We start from the raw sequence: 14,590 nt of genomic DNA, 5'->3' as shown, positions 1-14,590 counted from the left end.
TCAGTTTTCTAATATGAAAAAATGATGATAATCCTAACACATCAGAGGGTTCCTATGAGGAATAAATGAGGTACAATCTGTGATTCATTTTACAAACCCTAGAGTGCTGTATATGTGTGCTATCTTAGTTATTATGCTGTGATATAACTTTGTTCAAATGTTCTTTATGTAATAATAACTCACACTTAGATGCTACTTTGAGGTTTACAATGCACTTTCCTCCTAACAGACCTGCGAGATGAGTAGTGCAGGTATTATTTGCCCCATTTTGCAGATAAGGAAATCAAGTCAGTGATAGGTTGTATGATGTGCTCAGGATTTCAGAGTTGTTACAGGGAAGATTTGAATCTGTTTCTTCTGACTCCAGTTAAAACATTCTCTTCACTACTCTACTGTTGTCTTTCAGTGGTGTAAGATGGCAGGGGAGTTAATTTAACAAATTCAAATTTAATAAGCATTTAGGGAGTACTCACTATGTTCAAGAGATTATGTTAGGTGCCACGACATTTCACAAAATCAGATAGTGGCAGTTGTATCATGATGGCCCAAGGGAGTGGGGATGATGGCCTGAGCTGGAGTGGTGCCCATGGGAGTGAAGAGGAGATATGTTTGGGAGATGCAGAGACAGAAATACCAAGACATGACAACTGGGTTGGGCAGGGGAAAGATTGATGGATTGGAGCCAAAGGGTCCAGGTTCCAATTCTAGCTCAGTTACTTCCTATCTGTACAACTTTGGGTGAGGTGGTTAAGCTCTATGGACCAATCTCCTCCTCCATAAAATGAGTGGATGGGACAAGACAATCCCTCAACTCCCTTCCTCTTCTCATGCTATGATCCTATGATGTGCTGGTGTGAGTTTCTTATAGCCGTATATTAGCTACACTATTGTTGGCGCTCCAATGACTCCAGTGGTTTTCTACCTGGGAGGTATAAATCTGTGTACCTGTTCCAGATCCACACAAGGTTTGATGCTTACAAATTCTTTTCCACTAAGCCCTTTTGCAACTGGTTTACTCCCTTAATTCCACTCCAGCAAGCATCAGGTTCGAGAGATTAACGACTATGCTACGGAGATCCACTGAAGGAATTTGATCAGAGTAACATCATTCAGTAGTATTTTAAAAGATGAACCTGACAACTGTGAGTCACGTGGATTGGAGCAGGGGAAGTCCTGAGGTGGATGGATCAATTAGGAGGCTACTATAATAAGCTAGGTATGAATCGATGAAAAATACGTCAATAGAGTTAGCAATAAAAAGGGTGTCAGAGATTTGGAGGCTTAGTAATAGTACCTTGCACACAGTGGGATCTCAATAAGTTTGTTGTTTTTGTTTGATTAAGTATAAGATTCAAGGTAGAAGGAAGATTCCAAGAGAGCAGTTTTGTATTTGAATATGTGGCAAAATAATGACACTAGTGAAAGAAATAGAAAAGCTATTGGAGGGACTCATTTGCAGGGTGGTATGAAGGAGAGATGAAAAGTGTAATTCTGAGGGGTAGGGCAGACAGCACATCCAGATGGGAGTGTCTGGGCAGGCAGGCAAGCAGGCAAAAATACATAATTCAGCAAATAAACTTCAGGTTCCTTTCTCCCTGCAGCGATCAGTTCAATTCTTCTTCTCTTGATGACCTTGCCGCCTTGTCTTAACTGCTATTTATAGCCTGTCAATTCTCTGGATCAATCTTTCCCACCAAAACCAACCTCACCACCATCGTCCCACCTTTTTCAGAGCAGCTTAACACTACTGGAAGGACTATCTAGGTCCACTAACAATTCATTTCATCAAATCCCAGCAGGGTCCTCACTGATGCAGGGCAAAAGAATTCTTCTTTGATCAATTCTGTAGCCCACTCTCCTTAAAAGGCAATCCAAATCTTCTCTTCTCAAACCCCCAATACTTCCTCCTCTCTCCTCCTTCTCAACAGATATCCTGGCCTCCTATGTTATTGAATACATTGAGGCCACTTTCTTCTCTTCACTCCCTACCTCAAAACCCCACTATATCTCCTTCTCCTCTTTTTCTGGGGAAAATATAGTCCTTCTTAACCAAATGAATCCCTCATCCTCAATCCCAACCCCTCTCATATTCTCCAAGAGCTTGGCTCATTGGTGATTCCTTCACTCATCTTCAGTTGTCTCCTGTCTACCAGCTTTCTTCAGAGTCAACAAATACAAGTTTAACTCATCCTTTAAAAAAAAAACTTTACTTAACCCTGCCATCCTAACATTGTAGCCCTATGCCTTTCTTCCGTTTTACTGCTAAAGTCCAAGAAAAGTCATTCTACTCTGCCTCCACTTCCTCATTATTCACTCCCTTCTCAAACCCTAGGAATCGTATTTCTAATCCCACCATACAACTGACACTGCTCTGTCCAAGGTTGCCATAGATTTCAACCAACCTGCTAACTTGAGTAGTCTTTTCTCTGACCTCTCTGTAACTTAGGAAACCACTGACTTCCTTCCTTTGTATGTACTTAGCTACTCTAATATAGCTCTCCTCTGATTTTTCTCTTATCTATCAGACCACTTCTCAGTCTCTTCCTAGAGAAGCATCCAGCTCCTATTTCTTCAGTATGGATGTTGCCTATGACTCTGCCCCAGACCCTCCTCTCTTTTTTCCAGTCTCTCTCTTGGAGACCTCATCAGCTCCCATGAGTTCAAATATCATCCCTATAAAACCATATCCACCCTCAATTCTTCAATTGTCTGCTAGATTTCCCCTCATGGAAATCCTTTGGGCAATTTCAACTCAATAGGTCTGAAACAACTCATCTGCCCCCATAAAGATTCCTTCATCTCCCACTCTGGTGCATCCATATTTATTCAGTTGCTAAATACCACAGCTATTGCCTTTTTCTCAATTCAGGCCCCCATCACCTCCTGTCTAGTGTACTATGACATCTCGATCAGTGCTTCTAGTCTCTCTCCTCTCCAATCCATTCTCCAAACAGCAGCGAAAATAATCCTTCTAAGGCACAGGTAAGGCCATGTTACACTCTGCTTTAAAAAAAAAATCATCAATGGTTCTCTATTGTTGCTCAAATAAAATACAGACTCATTAGCTTGGAATTGTAAAAATAACAGCAAGCATTTATTAAGCCTCTAACATATGAAGACACTGTGCTAAGTGCTGGGGATGTAGAGGCATTGGAAGAATGTGGCATTTATGAAGAAGACGGAGGAGGAGGAAGAGGAGGAGGAGGAGGAGGAAGAGGAGGAAGAATGTTCCATAGGCCAGGTCTGCACCATATTGTTGCTGGCTCCAGAGTCCATAGCCTTAGAATGACAGAGTTCTGACTCCTGCAAATCAACTGAAGGTTTCCCAATGCTTTGGCCAAAAGTATACAATACAAATTCACTTGTGGTCAGAAATATGCCGATACAAAGACTGAAAACAGCTTGTCCAACCTCACTCCCTAGCTCAAGACAATAGAGGCCAGAAGTCCTGAGTCTTACAACTAAAAGCCCTCCAAAGAAAACAGTAAGAAAACTGGCTCAAAACCAGGCTAGAGAAATGCACAAAAGTAGAGACTAACCTAATTTTCTCATTTTTTTTCCTAAGAATGTATACCTTTGATTTTTTTAAAATGTATATATAGGACAGTGTTCCTGTGCCTTTGCAAATCTCTTATCAGTTTCAAAAGGATTAGCTATGCCTAGTATTTGATACTCACAAATGATGATCTCCTATGGAAAAAATCAGATTTGTATGTTATTACTTTAATCTATCAAATCAAATTTGGGAAACAAAAATGATACCAGTAATAAAGACCACAAGAAAAAACCCAGCTCCACACAATGTACTCAAAGTAAGCAAATCTGATTAAAGAGACTCATTTTGGGGAGCAGGTTTTAAAACAATGTGTCAGAAACAAGCTTGAAAAGGAAGTGAGCACTTGGTTTGCAGGATTAAACATGAATTTAACTGTCAAAATTATCAACAAATGCAGTGGGCATGGTCCTAAAGAACCACAGTCAGAAATGTTCTGGTTTGGGGCATCCGTATTGTTTTCACTCCTATTGAAAAGCTTGGACCCACCCAGATTTTCACAGGATGTGAGTTTGCTAATGAATCCTGGCCAGTTTAACTCTGAGTTGCTGGAATGAAAAGAAAACAGCTTTATCTCATAATGGCTTCGGTAAAGGAAACCTTAATGAATTGTGTCAAGTCTGCAAACGCACTTTCCAATAATTACATTCCTGGTAGTCAGAAAAGGGAAGCAAGGGACGAAAAGGAAGCAGGCATTTACTGAGCACTTACTCCTTGACAGGCACGTTGTGTGCTAAGCACTTTATGAGGTGGGTGCTACTATTAACCTTATTTTACAGATGAGGAAACTAAGGCAGACAGTGGGTAAGCGACTTGTCCAAGGTCCCACAGCTAGTATCTGAGAACAGCTTTGAACTGAGGTTTCCTGATTCTATCCACTGTACTGCCTACACCTCTAAAAGTGTTCCTCCTCTTCTCTAAAGCTAATCTCTCAATCCCTGTTTTCCAGCTTATCCTCCCACACGTACCTCTCCTAGGATTCTTCTCTCTCTCAGTTATTTCCGCCTTTCTCCTTTTCCTTTTCTCTCCATACAGCAACTTCTTTTTTGTTGCCTACAAATGTTAGCTGTTTGACCTTAGAACAAAAGTCATGTGACACTTCGTAACTTCCCCAAAACTTTGTTTCATTACCAGTGAAATGAGAGTTGGGCCAATTGATGCTTGAAATCCCTTCTAGCACTAAATCTATGATACACAGGTTTCCCCTTTCTTGAATAATAACAACAAAAAACCAACTTGCTTCATCCTGCTACCTTCTCTAGCTACCACCATACTTCTCACCAACCTTTCACTGCCATATTTCTCAAATGAGAGGTCTGCATCAATGCCTCACCAACCCATCTGGCACCTCTTCCTACCACTCTACTAAAATGATAAACTAAAGAAGTCCACCTGGTACCTATTCCTAACAATCTACCAAAGTGGGAAACTCAAGACCTAATTGACATAGCCACATGTTTTAGTTTTTCTCCTTGATCTTGCTGCAGTATTCAACACTACTGATGGCGTAAAGTTTGTGCTGCTCACCTAAGGTATGTTCCTCCACGGTGACTATCTAAACGTAAAGACAGGTGGCTTGAGGGGAAGTATTGCTAGCTGTCTCTGGATTCTTGCCCCACCCTTCTCCAAGAGACACTGAAGTTCCTGCCTTGAAGGCAGAAAGAAATGAGGTCACAAAGCTGGCCACACTGTTCTCCTCTGAGAAAGGGATACTCTCTAGACTACACATATCTATCTTTCCCCCTAAAATTGATGATCTAATGGCATGATTGGTTTGGAAGAAAAAGCTTCTGGCCAGTATCTCTTAAAAAAGGAAGGGAAGCCCAAGCTTACACCCACTGACTTGTTCCCTTCCAACCAAATGCTAATTACACAAAAGACCATAACAAATACCAAATAATGAGTAAATTCATTTACCTAAGCAGATAAAAAAACAGAAATTGGAGTTCTACAGATTAGAATAAAACAAAATACACAAGAGTGAATGGACTCTTTAAATAAGACGGCAATGAGACGTCACTCAACTAAAAGAGGCCCTGATCTCATCCGAGGAAATTCTCCAACATCTCTAGGGAGACAAGCTGAAAATCAGGAAAAGACTGAAGAGCCAGGTTCCCCACATGTCAGTAAAAGAGACTTTGTCTTTCTCCTCTCTGGAGCTGGTCTCAAAGAGAGGTTGGAATCAAGAATGTCTCTTTCAAAGAGGGAACAAAGAATATTTGTCCTCCCCAAAGCTTCTCACACCAAATTTGTCCCTTCACAGGAACATAGCATCTGTTAGCATTCTGTCCGCCAGTTAGGAGAGTCTCGTGTAAAATGTTCCACACTTGGCTAGAAACCACTTGTTACCTCCTTCTTTCAAATCTCTCTTCTTGGGGCAGCTAGGTGGCACAGTGGATCAAGTACCAGCCCTGGAGTCAGGAGGACCTGAGTTCGAATCTGACCTCAGACCAAACACTTGACACTTATTAGCTGTGTGACTCTAGGCAAGTCACTTAACCCCAATTGCCCAAAACAAAAATCTCTCTTCTCTTGCTTTCAATGAAATGATATTCTGATTCTCATCCTATGTCTGTCAATCCCACATCTCTCCTCTGCTGCTTTTCTTCCAATTCTCCCTAAATGGGGCAAATAAAAGTTGTTGATCCCTACAGCAAATGTCCCCAGTCTGTTGTGCTGACAAAGATGAAGGAAGTCATGTGTTCTCCATAATTCTGCCTTGATGTAAAATGGCTGCACCCATCTCAGGAGCTAAGTTCCTGCACTTGGTTATTTGTCCCCAAGAGGGTCTTCCTTCTCTTGCTGACTTCTGAGCCCATGGCCGTATGTGGGACAGCTGAAAGTCTGCTGGAAGTCTGACCCTGAGATAAGTGGGATGCTAATATATTACCACTGCACCTTGTATGATGCATCTTCCCAAAACCAATCCAAAATTATCTAGACGATAAAGAACATTAAATCACAAGCTAAGGATTCTGGCTTTAGAAAATCAAAGTAACAAAGGATTGTTTTGATACCAACCAACATAGAAAGATTATGTTGCTGTCTTTCCTATGGAGAATTTCTACATGTTGCCAAGCAAGCATCAGAGAGATTGTGATGTACTGTATGCATACCTTGCCTCAGGATGGCACTTCAGACTTTTAAAGATTCACAAGAACCAGTTCCTCAGGAAGGGGTAGCACAGAGGAACAATGCCATTTGCAATTGTATTTGACTTTCCATGATGCCAGTTTAGAATTGCAATAACTTAGATTAGGAAGGAACCTTAGATGTCCATGCTTGGGATAGATACCACCCTAATTCACCAAGAGATTCAAGACTTGTTGGTTACCCTCAACCTGGTTTAGCCCATCTGCCAAGATGGCTTTAAGAGGGTGAGGCTGCTGTGCATGCCACAGCTCCTTGGAGCCACAGGTAAGAGTTGAGTGCCAGGTGGGCACCAAAGGTGGATGAACAGCCCTGAAAAGGGCTCAGCAAGTCCTCGTACCAAAGATGTTAGTCCTCCCTGAACATCCCATATACTCCATAAGCCTCAGTGGGCATTGAAGTCATCACTGTATTACAGGATAAATATGATCATTAATGCTCATGATAACCTGGATCATCAGAATGAGGTGATATGGTGTCCAGTATATTTTGAAGAAAATAAAAAACTTCAGCATGTATTTTAGGGAAATAGACATCCAAATGATTACTAGAGTTATTTCAACATTGCAGCAGAACCATGACCTCACTGATAGGGATATTTCAAGTATTTCCTCCATTGGTTACAAACCACCTACACCTCCTCATCTTTGTCTACATTCTCCTTTGGTGCCTCCACAGTGGTCCTACCTATTGTTCCCAATTGAATCCAAATAGTTCCTTAAAATAGTACAAAAAGCAAGTAAGCCTCAGCTAATAATAATGATAACGTCTGACATTTATATGGTGCTCTTCAGGTTTGCAATGTGTGTCAGTTACATGATCGCCTCTGATTCAGCTATCTGGAACAGTTCATTCCCTGACAGTTTCAGTGATGCAAAGTTTTATTGTATTTGATTTTTACTGCTCTGAGATCCAGGAAAAGTGAGTTATTCCCAACAAGACCATAAAGGTCCTAATAACTTAACCATGTGAAATAGGCTGCTTAGCAACACTGACATTTTCCTTAAGACCATCTAGATCTTTATTAATTATGGACAAATTCCATCCATGTGATCCGTGGTGCAAAGCCAACTTGGTGGCTTTCTCTTCTTTCCTGAAAGTTGTTTGTGGAAATAGTTGAAACAGAAGAAAATTCATACTTCTTTCTCTAAAAGAGCAGAAAAGAATTTCTTTACTGTCATCCCTGTTCTGCTCAATTCCAGTGCCATATGTGGTCTCACGTCATGAGGCAGCGAGCTTCCCCCTACTAGTGACTTACCCACGGTGAGGCATTTTCCCTAATGTCACAGAATCCTTGCCCAGAATTCATAGGATCATAGGTTTAGAGCTGGAAGGGATCTTGTAGGTCAGCTGATCAAACTCCTTCCTTTTACAAAGAAGGTCACTGAAGTTCAGGAAGGCAAAGGAATTTGCCCAAGGTAACACAGATAGGAAGCATCCAAGCTGAGATTCCAACAGAGCTCCTTCCACATTGCCATCTTAGGAGAACATGGTGAAGCTTTCCATATCAGCTGAGCAATAATACTGGTCCAAATGATAGTATCTCCTTTTCCTGTTTCCATCCTACTTCTATTGATTCTCTATGATGTTGCTATCAAACCCTCTCAAGATTCTGATGTCTTAATGGCTTTCTCAACAGTACTGCTGAGAGCTAACATCCTCAATACTTCCCAAGACTTATTTTCTATCTCATGCACATAATTTGCCTTAATTTATTTCTGTTTAATCCCTTCCTTTGGTAGTGTTTACTATTTTGATTACTAGGAACTTTCTTCAAGATATGTTTATTGCCTTAAAAAAAAACTTCATTGTAAAACAAAGACAAAAGTCTTCATTTGAAGGGATCACCTCATTAAGTGGGGTAGCTAAGTGACACGGTGAATAGAGCCCAAAGACATGAGTTCAAATACAGCTTCAGGCACTTATTAGTTGTGTGCCCCTGGGCAAGTCACTTAAACCTGTTTGCTTTAGTTTCCTCGTGTGTAAAATGAACCAGAGAAGGCAATGGCAGACCACTCCAGTATCTTGGCCAAGGAAACCCCAAAAGGGGTCACAAAGGGTCTGATGGAAAAAACAAATAAACAAGCATCATTAAGCATTCAGCGAAGTATCTGAGTCTTTATTTTAGTCCACAGCGTCATATAGAGTCCGTAGAAATATTTAACTTATTTGAAATTATTCCTTCCATGATATTTTTTCCCTAATGCAAAACATTCCCCCCACTGATCCACGCATTTATGTGACTAAAAACTCAAAAATCCTGGTTTGGACTTAGAGTTTGCTGTTCTTCCACATTGGCATCAGTGATGATGCTGAGCCCGGATAAAAAGATCAAATGCAGGGTTAGTCAGGCCATCTTGAGATGATTTCCATAGAAAACATGAGTACAATAATACAACATTTTATTTTTCTATGCTGAGAAAGAAGAAAGCCCTCTAGTTTCAGGTATTCACCCATGGACATAATTAGTCTGGCTGCAATTCTTTACATCTGATCATCTCTCTAGAGCTAAAAGGGACCACAGATGCCACCTAGTCCAATCCCTTCATTTTACAGACAAGGAAACTGAGGCCCAGAGGTTGAGACTTGTCCAGGATCACACAGGCAGTAAATGTCTGAGGCAGTATTTGAACCCAGGTCCTCTGACCCCAGAGCCACATAAAAAAAAAAGAAAAACATAATTTACGAGCCAACATGGAAAGTCTATATAAGTTGCTAGGTGACATGCTCCTCAGCCAATATGCTGTCCTTTTCCAACTTTCCCTTCTACCCTGATCCACTGGTCACTGCTAAGATATAATAAGAAATGGACCTGATCTCTTTAGTTGTGAAGAGTTTTTCATATAAATTCTTACAGGTTTTCTCTGTCTTTGAAGTAAATTACATTTTCAAACAAAATTGTTTGTGATTTTGGGGTCCAATCCTAGTTTTTCCATTGATGACCCCAAGAGTCAGTTTCCATGAGTAAGCCTGTGCCTAAATTCCCCTAGGGTTCCCCCACCCCAGGGTATCAGATGAACAACCCACCACAGTATCGTCTCCTCTGGAAACATTGCTCTATATTAATGGTATCGGCTTTAAGATGCAAAGCTACTTGAAGGCAGATGCCATAAATACAATTAATTCTTTTGCTACTCTCTGAGAATAGGGCAATAAACTAGGTGAATATTGCTGTATTTTTTTTCCATTTGCACAGATTATTCAGTGATTATCACCTTAAAAGGAATGACAATATAACAATATAAATGCATGAGTTTGGAGGATTTTGAAATAGAAGGAGCAGTAGAGAGCCCAACACCTGCATTTGACAGATGAGGGAAGTGAGGGGCCAGAGAAGGAAAGTGATTTACCTAACATCACACAGCTTTGAGCTGCATTGGTAATGACGAGTAAAAAGCAGCTAAATGGTTTATGATGCAGAGAAATACAACCAAACCACAGGACCAAGCCTGGAAAGTTATAAAGGAGAGCAATCAGCACTGTCTGTCCTTTCAACTCTGGAAGTTTTCAATTTGTCCTCACCAATAGCTGGCAACTTGGTTTTAATCCTCTCTCTCATTCCAAACATATCTGGACAACTCGGAAGGCATTAACTGTGTACTTAAGGATGCCTTCACTCTGGTGTCAAAAACAGAAAAAGAAAGTGAACTCAGGTTGGCCTGGATTGCATAAATCCCTGAAATAAAAAAGTAAAACATTCAATGTCATTATTTATGTCTTTCCAGATGGAAATGATGCAGAATGCCTCCGAGTTTCATGACATGTGGAAAACATAAGGTATTATGAATTTTTCCATTCTCTTATTGGGAAATTTGAAATCATCCTCAATGTTCTTTGAATTGGACCCATTTGGAGATATTTGGGTAACTAAGATAACAAAACATGATTTTATATAAACTTATATTTATATAAATGTATTTTAGTTATATAAAATTTATTTAATATTTTATATATTATATAAATTTATTTTAAAATATTTAAAATATAAATTATATAAATTTACCTCAAATGAGGAAACTGAGTCTGAGAAAAGATAAGTAAATTACTCAGCTAGTTAGTATCTGAGGCAGAATTCAAACTCAGGTCTTCCTGACTCCAAGTTCAGCATTCTATTGACTTTACAACCTAGAGGTTTCCCTGTATGAATTTGCATGTCTGTTACAACCTAGAGGCTTCCCTGTATGAATTTGCATGTCTGTATTCTTTTATTGGTCTGCCCCTCCATAAATATCCCCCTCAGATATTTATTGTGACCTGGAGGTCGCTCTGAGATCTGGAAGGCTGCACCAGCACAGTAAATGTTATAGAAGGTCCAACCACATGGGAAAACTTTGAATATGGGCCCAAGGCTGTTCCAGCATGGAAGGCAGAAGTACTAGCAAAAAAAAAATGGTAATAATAATAATATAAAATAGATCATAGTTGTACATCCTTCTGAGACCAACATGTCTTCCTTTTTCCCCTCCTAATTCCCTGAACTCCCCTCCTCCACCTTCCAAAAGAATCCCAAATGTCCATATCCTAACCCAATAAAATCTTCTTGTAAAATATATTTTGGCGACTTATTTGTTTGTTCAAGTTTTACTGCTATCTTTTTTCTAATTTAAAGATCTTGGTGCCTGAGTCAGAAAACATTGGTTAAAAATTTGTTCTGTTTGTTGTCCAGTTATTTTTTAAAGTTGTGGCCAACTCTTCGTGACCCCACTTGGGCTTTTCCTGGCAGAGATATTGGAGTGGTTTGCCATTTCCTTCTCCAGCTCATTTTACAGATAAGTAAACTGAGGCAAACAGGGTTAAGTGACTTGCCCAGGGTCACACAGCTAGCAAATGTCTGAGGCCAAATTTGAACTCAGGAAGATGAGTCTTCCTGACGCCAGCCCCAGCGCTCTATGCGCTTTGGTGCCACCTAGCGGCCATTTGTCCTGTGACCTATTTTCTTTGTAAACTTGGACAAATCCATCGACAATTCAATTTTCCTTCATGAAGGAAACTTGGTCCTCCGTTTACTCATCCATAAAAAGAAAAGGGTTTGGACTGGACCAGAGGTTCTTAACCTTTTTAGCATCCTGTATCCCTTTGGCCGTCGATCTGGTGAAGCCTAGAGATACCTTCTCAGAATCATGTTTTTAAATGTATAAAATAAAATGCCTAAGATTACAAAGGAAAACAATTATATTGAAATATAATTACTAAAATATTAAAACGCTCACACCCCACACATCATGGAGCCTAGATTTAAAAGCTCGTGCCAAATGATCACCAAGCTCCCTTTCCTTTCTAAATCTGATGATTCCGTATATTTATGCTTTATACAGCCATTCTACTGATGCTAGCAAAGTTGAAAAAGTATACTTAATTATTGGTCACTGGGTAATTAATATTCATAAAGTTCACCCCCACTGTCCTTAGAGGACTGTGTAAGAATTGATTAGATGCATGGTAGCCACCCTTAAGTACTAGACATCCTCAAACAGACAACAGCCATGGAGAGCAATGTTTCTCCCCTAGGGCATGTACAGTGGTGGGGGGGGGGCATTCTCCTGATCCTTTGGTGCTCAGGTGCCCTGGAGGTAATTAGCCACAAGCTTATTAATACAAACTCTTTCTTGGTGCCTACAGATCCATGATAATCATGAGATCATAGATTTAGAAGTCAATCAGTCCAACTCCTCTATTTTACAAATGAGTAAAAGGTCTAGAGAATGTGAGTTACTAAGAATAGAACCATAGATTTAGAGCTGAAATCATTCAATAACATTGGTTTGGTTAGTTGCTGTCCTCTGTGCTGGAAGACCAGAATGACATCACTATGCTGGCATCAAGGTTCCATGTGTCCGACTATGCCTGACCAGAGCAGTGTGAGCTCCAGAGAGCTCTACCACAGGGCAGGCACAAATAATCCACATGAACATTTGGAGTGGACATGTCTCTAAATCTGCACATCTCACATTTCTTTTGAGCTCCTTCAATTCTGCTTTGCTCACAGAGCACAGCTCCTTCTTTGATGCGGGCATGCCATGCTTGGCAGTCCTGTGCCAGTGTCTCCCATGTCACATAATCAATTCCAAAGTTCTTCAGAGACCTTGACAGTGTCCTTGTATCACTTCTTCTGATCTCCACGTGAGTGCCTGCCTTGTGTGAGTTCTCTGTAAAATAGTCTTTTAGGTAAAGAGACATTTGGCATTTGAACTATGTGGCCAGCCCCTTAAAGCTGTGCTCTCTATAATCGAGTTTGAATGCTTGGCCAATAGGCTGGAGAAAGGACTTCAGTGTCTGGTACCTCATCCTAAGACAATTCAAATGGAACCGATTCAGTTTCCTGGCATGGGGTGTTATATTCTCCAGGTTTTGCAGACATAAAACAACGAGGTCAGCACAATGGCTCTGTAGACCTTCAGTTAGGTAGGCAGCCTAATACCTCTTCTCTCCCACACTTTCTCTCAGAGCCTCCCAAACACTGAGCTAGCTCTGGCAATGCGTACGTCAACCTCATCATCCATGTGTACATCCCTGGAAAGTATACTGCAAAGTAAAGAAACTTATCCACAGTATTCGAAATTTCTACATTTGCTGTAATCATGGTTCTATATGTGGACGGTGTGGTGCTGAGTGGTAGAGAGCTTGTGTTTTCTCGGTGTTAATCGTCAGGCCGCAGTTAGCACAAGCAGCAGAGAATCAATCCATTCTTTGTTGCATCTCAGCCTCAGAGGCTGCATTGAGGGTACAATCATATGTGATCAAAAAATCACGCACCAACTCTTCCTCCACTGTAGTCTTGGCTCTTGACCTTTTCAAATAAATAGTTCACTGTGAGTGCAGTAGATGACCTTGACGTCATTTTCATCCCCTTGGAAGGCATACGCTAACATTGCTGAGAAAGGACGGGAGCAAGGACACAGCCCTGCTTTGCTCCATTGGTGACTGGGAAAACAGGGAGAACTTCGTTTCTTTAATTAGTTACATAATGAGAGTCCTTAGAACAATGCCACCTCATTTCTGGAGCAGTGAGGTTTGCTGGATGGACAGCAGATCTCAGAATCAGGAAAGCTTGGGTTCAATGCCTTCCTGGGGCACATGCTGCCTGTGTGACTCTGGTCCAGTCACTTCTCCCCATGCTCTCAGCAATCTCAGTGCCCATCTGTATCTGGAGCCATACAGGGGATTTGTTATCCTATTAAAATCACAGATCTAGCTGGTCAAGAAAAAAAGGTCAATGCCACTTAAGGTTTACTTCCCCCTTTCCTGATTATAACCCTGGGGTATGATAGGCAGGACAAATACCATTGTTCCCATTTTACAATTAAGGAAACTGAGACTCAGAAAAGTTCTGTAAATTACTTGAAGTTACATAGCTAGTTTGTGGCAAAGTCAGGTTTTGAACCCAGGTTTTCTGACTACAAGAATCCGGTGTTCTTTGCTTCTAAGGAAGCAATGCTCAGGGTTGAAAGAAGAAATGTTTTGATTTGGGGAGAAAAATAAACTGATTTTCTTTAAATTCTGCTTGGTGTCCTGCTTATTCAGCAGCTAGTTGGCACCATGGATTGAACCTTGGGCTTGGAGTCGAGAAGACTTGAGTTCAAATCCATCATCACCCTAACTTCATGACCCTGGCCAAGTCACTTAGCTTCTGTCTGCCTCAATTTCCTCAACTATAAAATAGGGATAATATTAGCACCTACTTCCCAGGATTGTTGTAAGGATCAAATAAGGTATTATTTGTAAAGTGCTTAGCCCAACCGTGGGCACACAGTAGGTACTTAATAAATGCTTATTCCTTACTTCCTACTAAACCACCAGTAGTACATGACAGAGAGCATCACCTCCCATATACGTCTTAAAAGAATTTTTACATCTACTATCTCATTATACCCACAGAAACCCCATGAA

General features: G+C 40.7%; 1 long non-coding RNA gene across 3 annotated transcripts in view; it reads right to left on the bottom strand.

Annotated features, from left to right (window-relative positions):
- The window catches only part of LOC110210098 (uncharacterized), a 43,499-nt gene extending 38,869 nt beyond the window's left edge, over positions 1-4,630 (bottom strand). For all 3 annotated transcript variants that reach the window (XR_013483420.1, XR_002325016.2, XR_013483419.1), the window contains exon 1: positions 4,522-4,630. This is a non-coding gene — a long non-coding RNA (uncharacterized LOC110210098). The remainder of the gene's footprint in view (positions 1-4,521) is intronic.
- Between the last annotated feature and the right edge of the window lie 9,960 nt (positions 4,631-14,590).

The sequence above is a fragment of the Phascolarctos cinereus genome, unplaced genomic scaffold (assembly GCF_003287225.1).
Source record: "Phascolarctos cinereus isolate Bilbo 61053 unplaced genomic scaffold, phaCin_HiC Scaffold_7;HRSCAF=346, whole genome shotgun sequence".
In the NCBI taxonomy this organism is placed as follows: domain Eukaryota; kingdom Metazoa; phylum Chordata; class Mammalia; order Diprotodontia; family Phascolarctidae; genus Phascolarctos; species Phascolarctos cinereus.
The sequence above is the reverse complement of the archived record's forward strand: the minus strand, read 5'-3'. Positions and strand labels throughout refer to the sequence as shown.